Source organism: Triturus cristatus, chromosome 4_1 (assembly GCF_964204655.1).
Source record: "Triturus cristatus chromosome 4_1, aTriCri1.1, whole genome shotgun sequence".
Classification (NCBI taxonomy): domain Eukaryota; kingdom Metazoa; phylum Chordata; class Amphibia; order Caudata; family Salamandridae; genus Triturus; species Triturus cristatus.
The window spans coordinates 1,310,797,151-1,310,808,984 of NC_140585.1; positions in this window are offsets into that span (position 1 = coordinate 1,310,797,151).

Consider the following 11,834-nt stretch of genomic DNA (forward strand, 5'->3'; position numbering starts at 1 on the left):
TGTAGTTTGGTCGTTAAACTTTCCCTAGGAGCCTTTCTCCTTTTTGGAGGTGTATTGAATGGAATGATTGTGAGCATACTATTCAGTATAAGCCATATGGTGTCACTTGACATGCTCGATTGAAATGTAACGATTTTCCTTGCGACCAGGTAGTATAGGCACAATCACAGTATGGGTGCCTTTTAAACAAAGGACTTTGACAGGTGCACTGAATGATGGATCAAATTCTTTCTTGTTCTCCACTTTCTCTCGGACCAGATCTCCAACTTTAGGAAGCCAGCCAGAAACCGGAATCAGCACAGCTGCATCCGTGGAAGAGGGCAAATGGGCTTTCGCTTGTGAATCACAAGCCTTTTGTAGATCCTGTAACATAGCACAATGGTTATCTATGTTAAACGTTGCGGCAGCCGCCACAACGTCTAGATCATCAAGGTCTGGCACAAACATTTCAGTGCCAAAGAGCATTTCATATGGGGTCCGCCCACACAAAGATCTTTTAAGGAGATTATTAAGTGCACCTTGAACTCCATATAGATGAGTCAACCAGCCTCGACCGGTACCTAATACTCTCGCTGTTAAAGATTGCTTTAAGCCACGGTTCATCCGCTTCACAACAGAATTGCCCTCAGGCCTATATGGAAACAAAAATTTCACCTGTCCCCCCCCCAGTGACTTCATTGCATCCCGGTAAGCCTTAGAGGCAAAAGCAGGACCTTGGTCAGAATGGAAGGTGCCCCAAGCAAATGTCCCTACACAGACACGCAAATCTTTTATAACAGTTCGAGCGTCAGCACTACGTTGTAGCCAAACCCAAAGGAAGCTGGTGCACAAATCCACTGCAACCAAACATATTTACATGCCAGTTAGTACAAACCACGTCACCAAAAACATTGCTGTAAAAGGGAAATTGTCTCTGTCAAACTGGCATGTGCAGAAGCAACTCCTTCATGTGCAGCCACTATTTAAGAAAGTCTGCGGTCCTCGAGAATCAGCCATTCCCCAACGGATTGAATAGTCACATATAAAATTTGATCAGACGACAAGTGGCATGTATAACATGGAGGGAAACCTTGGGGAGACTCTGTTCCCTCCTTCGAAGCAGCTATAGCCTCTAGAATATCAACATCAATTTTAGTTATTTGCGCTGCCTTTAGAATCACAAAATTCATTTTGTGTCCAGAGGATCAAATTGTCATTGAAGGATTGTAAACAGTAAAACGAATCACACACTACAAGTGTCGGAACAGCTGAATCAGCAAATTCAAAAGTCAAAAGCAAAGCATGTAGCTCTTCCAATTGAGCCATGCAATCTTCAAGAGATTATGTATGCACCAAGGAGAATTTAAAATCCTCATCAACAATCGTACATGCCACAATTGCGCAGGCTGCAGAATAAGCATGTTTAGAGCCAGTTGCTGCTCAGACCCATCAGTGTAAATAGTACATTTGTACCGATCAAGAGGGAGAAATGATAAAGGTGGAGGATGAACATGTTAATATTGTAAAAGCTCATGTTTCTGCAAAGAAAGGTCAAAGATAAAGTTGACATCACCCGACATTAAAGAACTAGCCCATTGCATACAAACATAGAGGCAAGGATTTGGAATTAGGGACACTAGCCTTCGTGACTACTTCTAAAGCAGGTACCGGTGAAACCATGAAAATATGCTCACCCTGAGCCAGAGAGCGTTCTTTCAGAATTGCCATCTGGACTGTTGTCAAAAAAAAATATGTAGAAGAGAAAAGCATCTCAGCTGGAGTATACAAATGCGATTTATAAGCAATTGGGACAGTGTCCTCTTCATTGAAAGTTACGTAAGTGAATCCTAATGTTCCTGGTTCAATCGTATGACCATATTAGTAGTATTATCCCTCGCTAACAAGAATTGAGTCCCAAGCAGATCAGACTGCAAAGACCTAAGTACTGATGTATGTGTCCGAAACCACCTAGAAGACGAAAAAGAGGGTTGTATCAACGCGTATAGCGGTTTGATATGCTGGGTATAATCAGGAATGTAATTCTTCCAAAAGTTTTTTTTAAAACGGCAAAGACTGCAATTTTTTAGGGGTAGAGGGAGCACATTTCTCCAAAAGGTGGGGGGCCAACCTCCTACCTTTGTTATTGAGTTAATAACCAAGAAAAAGTACTGTCAAAAAGGCAATGTGTAATTTCTCACAATTAAATTTGTAGCCTAGCTTCACAAAATGTGTGACCAGGCGATTCATGTGGATGTGGAGTCATATCATCATCCGTCACATAAATGTCATCGACGTACAAAAAGGCATTAGGGTCAATCGTATGTAAAATTGAAACACTGCGTGCCGCAAACACTCTTGGGCTATTCTTATATCCCATAGACAATCTTGCTTAGCATCTCTGATTGCCTAATGCACTGAATGCGGTCAAATCACGGCTTTCCAGTGCCAAAGTAATATCTGGAAATATCCAAAGTAGTTTTATATTTTTAGCAAACAATGTTGTTTACTAATGCAGAGCTGTGGGTGTTCTGAATCGCAAAGGTATGAACATGACTGTACAAATGTCTGTTATCTAAAACTATACAATATGAACTGTCCGGGTTCAATATTGGAAAAAGAGGATTAATCATCAGCCAAACACAGGGTTCAATCACACCCTGATATTCCAATTGTGTCAAAATGTCACTCGCGAATGCTTTTGCATCAGGTTTAATTAGATATTGAGTTTGGGGCTGAGGTGCAGAACGTAAAGGAATCACATGAACTAGGGAATCCTTGTCCCAACCCGCCCGCCTGATTGCGATATAACGCTGGAGCTAAGGACAATACCCACTTCAAGGCATAAGCCATTTTATCGTCATCAGGTACGTGTTGCGAAAAACTGAATAACATATTCCCCTCTGGAGGAAGCTAGGACAAAATGAGAGGCCAATCAACCTCCGCCAATAAAATATCATGAAAAAAGTTAGATTCTCCCACAAGACTGCTTTAACCGGGCATTTATTATCACCTTCAATTTGGAGGCTTACTTTATAAAGCATATCAGGAGGAGCAACTTGAGTATCAGCTGTTTCTACGGTACTAAAAGTGTCAGTTGCTTTCGCCTCTAGATGCTGGTGGAGTGTCTTCCGCACTATGGTAACCTCTGCTGTGCTGTTGAAGAGGGTTACTGAGCATCTCCTGTCGAGGAGCAGGGTTCTCAACTTCTCACCGTCTGAGGTATACTTTGCAGTCATAGCGGCAACCTTTTTTCTGATATGAGGCACGATAGTGAGGTGGTTCCTCCTGCTTGACTTTTAAATCAAATTGGCACTGCGGGTCACATCTTGCTTCTGTAGACTTGCCTTGTCAGCGAACCTGACGCCCTCCTCATCTGGACTGTTGATCCAATGATTCCTGAAAGGAATGAGGAGAACGAGGATCAGGAACCTGGAACCTCTCGGGTGTCTTAATTTTTGAGCAGTCACGCAAATCATATCTACGCTCAGAAGCGTCAGGTGGAGGCAAACCTGCATGAGAACTAGTCTTCTGTTGTTGCTGCCGCTGGTTTTTGTTCCAAGACTTTTTCAGAAAGACAGGATGACCCTCATTCTCGTATTGCGACCTAAAGATGTATACACATCTGCAATAATAATCGGCAACTGTCGCTGCTGTTCCACTTCCGCCACGGCCACCAGGCATTGGCGTACTTGTAAGCAAACTGCTTCACCTTTAATGTTGCCAAGAATCATATCAGAGACAATGGGGAACATTTGCACTAACTTCATCCCCAAATTCAGGGCTGGACCAGCTCTATAATCATCCTGTACCTTCTTCAGAATGTTCAGTAGAACGCTCATGGAGGGGGTGCCAAAGTACAGAGTATACACTGAAGCAAACACTGTACCCCAAGTGGTGCAGTCAGCTAAAGAAGGAATCAGACCATTTGGAAAACTCATTGTAAGGATCCTGTGTTTTTCCACAGGAGTCGTATGGGGTAAAACCGCCTCAAGCTGCTCAAAGTTTTGTACAAGCTAAAACGGCAAGTCATCACGATTTTGAGGACGTTTGCCCATCACCAAGTTAATTATGATGGGACTAATCACAAATTTGCCTCCATTTCCTGGTGGTCGGAGCTGCTTGAAGGGCATGAGACATAAACTGTGTGACTCATCTATGAAGATGAATCAACTGTGAATACAATTGACGTAGCTCTGCGATTAACATAATTTGGATGTGGTGGAAAACCAGCCAAAACAGGCCAAGTGGCCCCATTGACAAACAAGGGGCCCATTTGTACAAAAGAAACAGGGTGAGGAAGGGTGCCATTAAACCAAATGGTATGCTCCCAGGATGTCAACAGAACTTCAAATAATACATCAGGATGATACGCTGCCGGAGGAGAGGCGACAGTGTATTCATGAAACAAATTATCATTTCCATCCACAGCCGGAAATGTAACTCACAAATAAAATACCTCAAAGCAGTGTGCTGGATCAGCCTCAACCAAGAAAATAATGTTTGCCCCTGCATTTGGGACTCTGTGTTGAGTTAAAAAAGCTGTAACCGCAGTGCGGTTCTGTGCTGCAATAGCGACCGGTTGTTTCATGTTTATGAAGAAAGCAACTAACAAGACGGCAGCACAAACCTACACCTACCACCTGCGGAGTCCCCCATGGTTCCTCCCTCAGCATGACGCTCCACTCGCCCCAATCGTCAGAACCTATGGACTCAACATTGTGTCATACACAGACGACACCCAACTCATCCTCTCCCTATCCAGCGAACCCAACACCGCCAGACACAACTTTCGAGAAGGCATGGAAGCTGTCGCCAAATGGATGAAAAACAGCTGCCTACAACTAAACACCAACAACACAGAAATACTCATCATGGGCCCTAACCCCGATGCCTGGAATTACACCTGGTGGCCACCACCCTCGGAAACCCGCCCACCCCCATGGACCACGCACGAAACCTGGGAATCATCCTGGACTCCAAGATCAAAATGGACCACCAGATCAACTCCATCTCGTTCACCTGCTTCCACACCCTCCGCCTCCGACGTAAGACCTTCAAATGGATCCCCCTTGAAAACAGAAAGACCGTCACTCATGCCCTGGTCACCAGCAGACTCGACTACAGCAATGCACTCTACACAGAATAAACAAAAACCTCACCCGCAAGCTACAAAACATCCAGAACGCCTCCGCAAGACTGGTCCTCCACCTGCCAAAACACCGCCACATCTCCCAGCACCTGCACACACTCCACTGGCTCCCCATCGAGGCTAGAGTCACCTTCAAAATGCTCACCCATGCACACAAGGCCCTCTATGACACCGGACCAGCATACCTGAACAGCTGACTCAAATTCCACGCACCCCAAAGGACCCTACAATAAGCCCAGCTCTCCTAGGCCGTGGTCCCCTGCACCAGAAAGACCAGATCGGGAGGCCACTCCTTCTCCTTCCTCGCGGCCAGAGCCTGGAACGCCCTTCCGCTCCACTTCAGACAGACATCGCTCCCCTTCTTCGCAAGAAACCTCAAACCCTGGCTGTTCGAAAGACCCGCCTCCTTGATGGACTGCACCCCCCACCCCTAGCGCCTCAGACCCTTACGGGTGAGTAGTTGCGCTTTAACAAACGCCTGATTGATTGAATGATTGACAAACTGGTTCCAAAAACCTTTTAAACTTCAAGCTTGAAAAACTTATAAAAATAGGGATACCCCACAAATTCAGGAGGCCAAGCCCCCACCACAGACGTCTCCGGGAACCGGTGAGAGGGTACTGTGGACAAGCACAAGAGCTACTCAGGGGTCTTGTGAAAAAGTACCAGACCAAACGTTGGTGGGGCCATTTTACAGGGATTCTGCCCAAAAGCAGAACTATACGTAGGCGCGTAGGACCTTGGTGTATAGGGACTGAGCCATCCTACCACCTTAGTACCCATGAGCCCAGGACCGACTAGCTATAGTGTCTCACTTGCTCAACTACTCACTCACAGAGAAACAAATGATTAGACACCCAGAACACATCACTCCCTGATCTCTGAGGAATTGTGGTAACAAGACACACCCTTTCACTTTCACTCTTGTACTTGTCCACAATAAGAGCTGACAGGGACATGAAACTGTTTAAATATTTATTTTAACTAACGTGCCATAACATGCAGTATATGTGCCACAATAAGCAGGAAATGCATGGTACAAATACAGTCAGCTTAGCAGCTAGTCCATAAATCATGAAGGGAGATGTCATTTTGTAAAGACAATTGAGACTAACTTCCCTCTCCTTGCTAAGAAGTATTATTATTATATTTGAGAAGATCTCTGGGCTTGGTGAGCAGACCCTATACCTTAGCCTATAGATGGTAGGTCTACATCATAGGTGCTGTCTCGCTCTTCATGCTTGAAAGGTCCCAATCTAAGTGTTTGCTACCTATTTGTGTATTCTAATAAAACCAAAGTACGTTGTCAAAAAACAGCTGCATTAGACTGTTTTGTCTATGGGCTAAGGTCTGGCCAGAAAAAAATAACAAGGGGCATTGTTTTCGACCTTGCTCACAATGTTCAGTCAAAATCCCAGGAAACTGCAGAGAGTGAACACAGCGATGAGTTCTCATGTGAAAACAGCCATAGAAATTATTGCAAAAATAAAGTTGTGCAGTAACATGTGCAAAGCAGCAGGCAAGCTGCAGTGTGCTAATGCTAGCTAGAAAAAACAGCAATGTCCCAATGGGCCATGTGACAGCCCCTTTTCTCCACCACTCTGCAAATGCACTGCCTGGTGCATTGCTAGTTGGGAGATATAGTCCCCTTGGCTCTTGGGAGTCCTTGGGGGCCAACCACCCATCCTGTTACCTCCAGTAGATCCTACACAGCTGGATTGCTAAGAGGTTGTTGGAGGTCACACCCCCTTTGTCCACCAGTCTGCAAAAGTGCCTCCTGGCCCACAGCTGCTTGGGGAAAGAAGCCCACTTTAGTCATGTGGGCTCATCCCTCACCAGCAGTGCACCGAGAGGCATGCTTGCAGAGTGGTGGAGAAAGGGGGCATGACCTCCAACCACCTCTCAGTAATCCCACTGTGTGGCACTTATTGGTGGTAAACACAAGGAGATGATGGACGGAGTGCTGAAACTTTTCAGACACTCGCCCTCAGTCACAGATCTGGGTTGAATCCATTATCCTTCTTTAGCTCACTTCACCACCCCAGTTCAGACCCAGCTATATGCAAATCAGTCTTAATCTATGCCTCGTGTGAACAGTCCAGTCCGAACTGCCAAGTCAGGTCTTCCCTGGACTGGAAACAAGCATCCTGGGAACGGTTTTGGGTTAACACTGACCATTTCATGAGTGATGCAATATGTGAGATCATGAGCAGTGCATTGCTTGGAAGTAAGTTATAGTTTGCTCAGGTAACTATAACTGCTGAATTTCAGTGGTTTTGTACAAGGGAGATCTGAGCCTAACTACTACATCCCTGTAACCTTTGTTTTTTTTCAATACATTTCTAAGGTTTTTTCAATTCTATTTCGTAACTATAATGTTATTGTAACCTTTGTTTTTATCTGTTAATTTTTAAGGTTTTTCAAAATCAATTTTTTAACTAATTTTTAAGTGAATTCCTATGGTTCTTAGGTTTTTCTTGTGTGAAATTGCTTTATTTAATATATCTTAAAAGGGGGCTCCTATCAGTTACCATGGCTTAATTACGGTGTTCATTCGCGTGGATTTTTGTTGTTGTTGTTAACTGCTTCTGGCTGCACACATTTACAACACGTCTGCTAAAGCTGTTCACACTGTTTAATCCCCATACCCTGTCAAGATAAGATCTCTTCCCATAGAAAAGGCAGACAGCTTCTAACAGTATGCTTGCTTTTTATTATTTAGATGTGTAAAGCAGATGGTTTAGCCTTGTACCATTTGTGGCATTTTCTATCAAGAAAGTACCTTTCTTTGTACTTTGCAGGCATTATCGGATTGATATCAATCACCCGGAGGACACTGTTCCTGTGGCTTGGTGCAAAAAGTCACCCATGCCCTTAAAAAAGGATAATAAAGAAGAAAGGAAAGAAAGAAAGAGTGGAATAGGAACCTAGGTGAGGGACCCAGTCAGGACAAGGAAGACCACTCTTTGTCCTCTAATGCCCTCACACACCCCGAAAGATGTCATGCTTCATCATCGGGCAGTTGCTCCTCGTAGGGCCGGCGCTGCAATTCCCTACGGGCCCCCGAAGGGTCACTTTATCGGAGATCTTCTGAGGACTGCCGGAAGATGCATGCGGGTGTGTGAAGATTGGATCCTTAAGGAGGGTGGAAAAAGTGCGTGCAATATTGTGAACATTTTTAATAAAGGGTCATTATGCAGCGAATGTCAAAATAATGTACCCCGAGCAGACACTGTCTGCCGAAAATTGATAAAATCACCTGGAGGCACTCTATGTCCAGGTATCATAAGTCGACATGTTTCGCGCCTGTATTGCCATAAGGGTCATTGGCGTTTCTTCAGGACCAGGGTTATAGTTAATAAAATAAAGTGCACGTGATACATAAATAAAATTCAATAAAATACCCTCTATATCGATCAGGGCAATAGTCTGTACTCCCTCAATGTGGTTACAGGCTAAAGTTGGAAATCGCTCCTGATCAATTCCTAGGAAAGAGAAAAAAGAAAACATAACGGGTATGTGCATCAGTGAAACTTGATGCATCAATAGTGTGCCACAGCTGTGTGCACATCAACCACATTTAGAAAGCAGGTACAAGAATCATGTAAATGCATATATAACACACGATAGACCCAAGGCTCTATGTAATAACAAAAAGACATTCCTCCCCATGGACAATGAAACATATTTTTGTGGCTTGTAATTGCGTTAGTAGTGGTAGGAGACAGGTAAAACACAGATGAAATTTAAATAAAAATATCCTCATCCATTTGCAGGTGGGCCCCAGAGTAAATGTCTCTGAAAGAGACCATGGGCCCTAGTGTTCAGAACTGAATGGCTTATTTTGGGGATAATTGGTGCTCTGTCATCCTTACCTAATGTTTAGAAGACGGTCGCTCCATTAGCTAGAAGCATGGGACGCCCGCATATTATCGGACTGAAACAACAAAGATATTGTTTTGAATACCGATGGTGAAAGTGCACAAATTATCAGTGGTCTATACTCTAACATCCATTTCCTCTATTATTCAAAGAACTCACGGTTCTGCCTGGGCGATAGCTCCTGTATACCTGCCCCGTCCATGCGACTGCCAGAAAGAACCTGATTCTGGCAGCGCGCGGGACTCATATGGTTACGGGGGCGGGTATCGGGGCGGTGTCCCTTTCCGGGATAGCAGCACTGATTAGAACCCAATGCGCGTGCGCAAATGGAGGCCGTCAGTGCGCATGTGTAAATAGGATGCACTGATCTCCTATGCTTCAAAAAATGGGCATACTGTTTTTACCCCGTGCATAACGGTAGTTAATAAGTAGTTGTTGCCTGAATTGCTGATAACCGCATTCAAACAGCTCGGAAAACTACCGAACGGAGGCTAAACTCTTTTGCATGTCACATCAATTTCACATATATAAAGACTCAACACGCGTTGCGGTCTAAATAATTATAGGCAGTGCGGCGGCATATTACCATCCAAAACCGACCCAGTCCAGATACACGTGTTAAAATTTCCAGAAATCTTGTGATAAAAACCTTATATAATGTTGGGTAATCTAAGAATCCATTGAGAAAGAGGAAATGGGAAAGGGGTGATGAGGTGACCTAATTTCATGAACCTCAACTATCCTATAAACACTTTGTCCCTAAAGCTCTTTGTGCCATGTCAAGTCCAGGGGGGTAAGATGAACAGGAGCCTTGCCATAACCAGTGCGTCAAATGCACCATGTCGTATTTCCCACTGCCATCAGTGTAGTAATGGGCTCATATACCTAAGAAATAGAAAATATGAAATAAAGTAATAGATTGAGGTCCCACGGCTAACTGCCGTACTATATTTCTATCACACAAAAAGAGGGGGGGACCAAGGAGCTAATAAAGGTCCAGTGTCCATGCTCCCTTTAACTACATATCAATCACCCGGAGGACACTGTTCCTGTGGCTTGGTGCAAAAAGTCACCCATGCCCTTAAAAAAGGATAATAAAGAAGAAAGGAAAGAAAGAAAGAGTGGAATAGGAACCTAGGTGAGGGACCCAGTCAGGACAAGGAAGACCACTCTTTGTCCTCTAATGCCCTCACACACCCCGAAAGATGTCATGCTTCATCATCGGGCAGTTGCTCCTCGTAGGGCCGGCGCTGCAATTCCCTACGGGCCCCCGAAGGGTCACTTTATCGGAGATCTTCTGAGGACTGCCGTAAGATGCATGCGGGTGTGTGAAGATTGGATCCTTAAGGAGGGTGGAAAAAGTGCGTGCAATATTGTGAACATTTTTAATAAAGGGTCATTATGCAGCGAATGTCAAAATAATGTACCCCGAGCAGACACTGTCTGCCGAAAATTGATAAAATCACCTGGAGGCACTCTATGTCCAGGTATCATAAGTCGACATGTTTCGCGCCTGTATTGTCATAAGGGTCATTGGCGTTTCTTCAGGACCAGGGTTATAGTTAATAAAATAAAGTGCACGTGATACATAAATAAAATTCAATAAAATACCCTCTATATCGATCAGGGCAATAGTCTGTACTCCCTCAATGTGGTTACAGGCTAAAGTTGGAAATCGCTCCTGATCAATTCCTAGGAAAGAGAAAAAAGAAAACATAACGGGTATGTGCATCAGTGAAACTTGATGCATCAATAGTGTGCCACAGCTGTGTGCACATCAACCACATTTAGAAAGCAGGTACAAGAATCATGTAAATGCATATATAACACACGATAGACCCAAGGCTCTATGTAATAACAAAAAGACATTCCTCCCCATGGACAATGAAACATATTTTTGTGGCTTGTAATTGCGTTAGTAGTGGTAGGAGACAGGTAAAACACAGATGAAATTTAAATAAAAATATCCTCATCCATTTGCAGGTGGGCCCCAGAGTAAATGTCTCTGAAAGAGACCATGGGCCCTAGTGTTCAGAACTGAATGGCTTATTTTGGGGATAATTGGTGCTCTGTCATCCTTACCTAATGTTTAGAAGACGGTCGCTCCATTAGCTAGAAGCATGGGACGCCCGCATATTATCGGACTGAAACAACAAAGATATTGTTTTGAATACCGATGGTGAAAGTGCACAAATTATCAGTGGTCTATACTCTAACATCCATTTCCTCTATTATTCAAAGAACTCACGGTTCTGCCTGGGCGATAGCTCCTGTATACCTGCCCCGTCCATGCGACTGCCAGAAAGAACCTGATTCTGGCAGCGCGCGGGACTCATATGGTTACGGGGGCGGGTATCGGGGCGGTGTCCCTTTCCGGGATAGCAGCACTGATTAGAACCCAATGCGCGTGCGCAAATGGAGGCCATCAGTGCGCATGTGTAAATAGGATGCACTGATCTCCTATGCTTCAAAAAATGGGCATACTGTTTTTACCCCGTGCATAACGGTAGTTAATAAGTAGTTGTTGCCTGAATTGCTGATAACCGCATTCAAACAGCTCGGAAAACTACCGAACGGAGGCTAAACTCTTTTGCATGTCACATCAATTTCACATATATAAAGACTCAACACGCGTTGCGGTCTAAATAATTATAGGCAGTGCGGCGGCATATTACCATCCAAAACCGACCCAGTCCAGATACACGTGTTAAAATTTCCAGAAATCTTGTGATAAAAACCTTATATAATGTTGGGTAATCTAAGAATCCATTGAGAAAGAGGAAATGGGAAAGGGGTGATGAGGTGACCTAATTTCATGAACCTC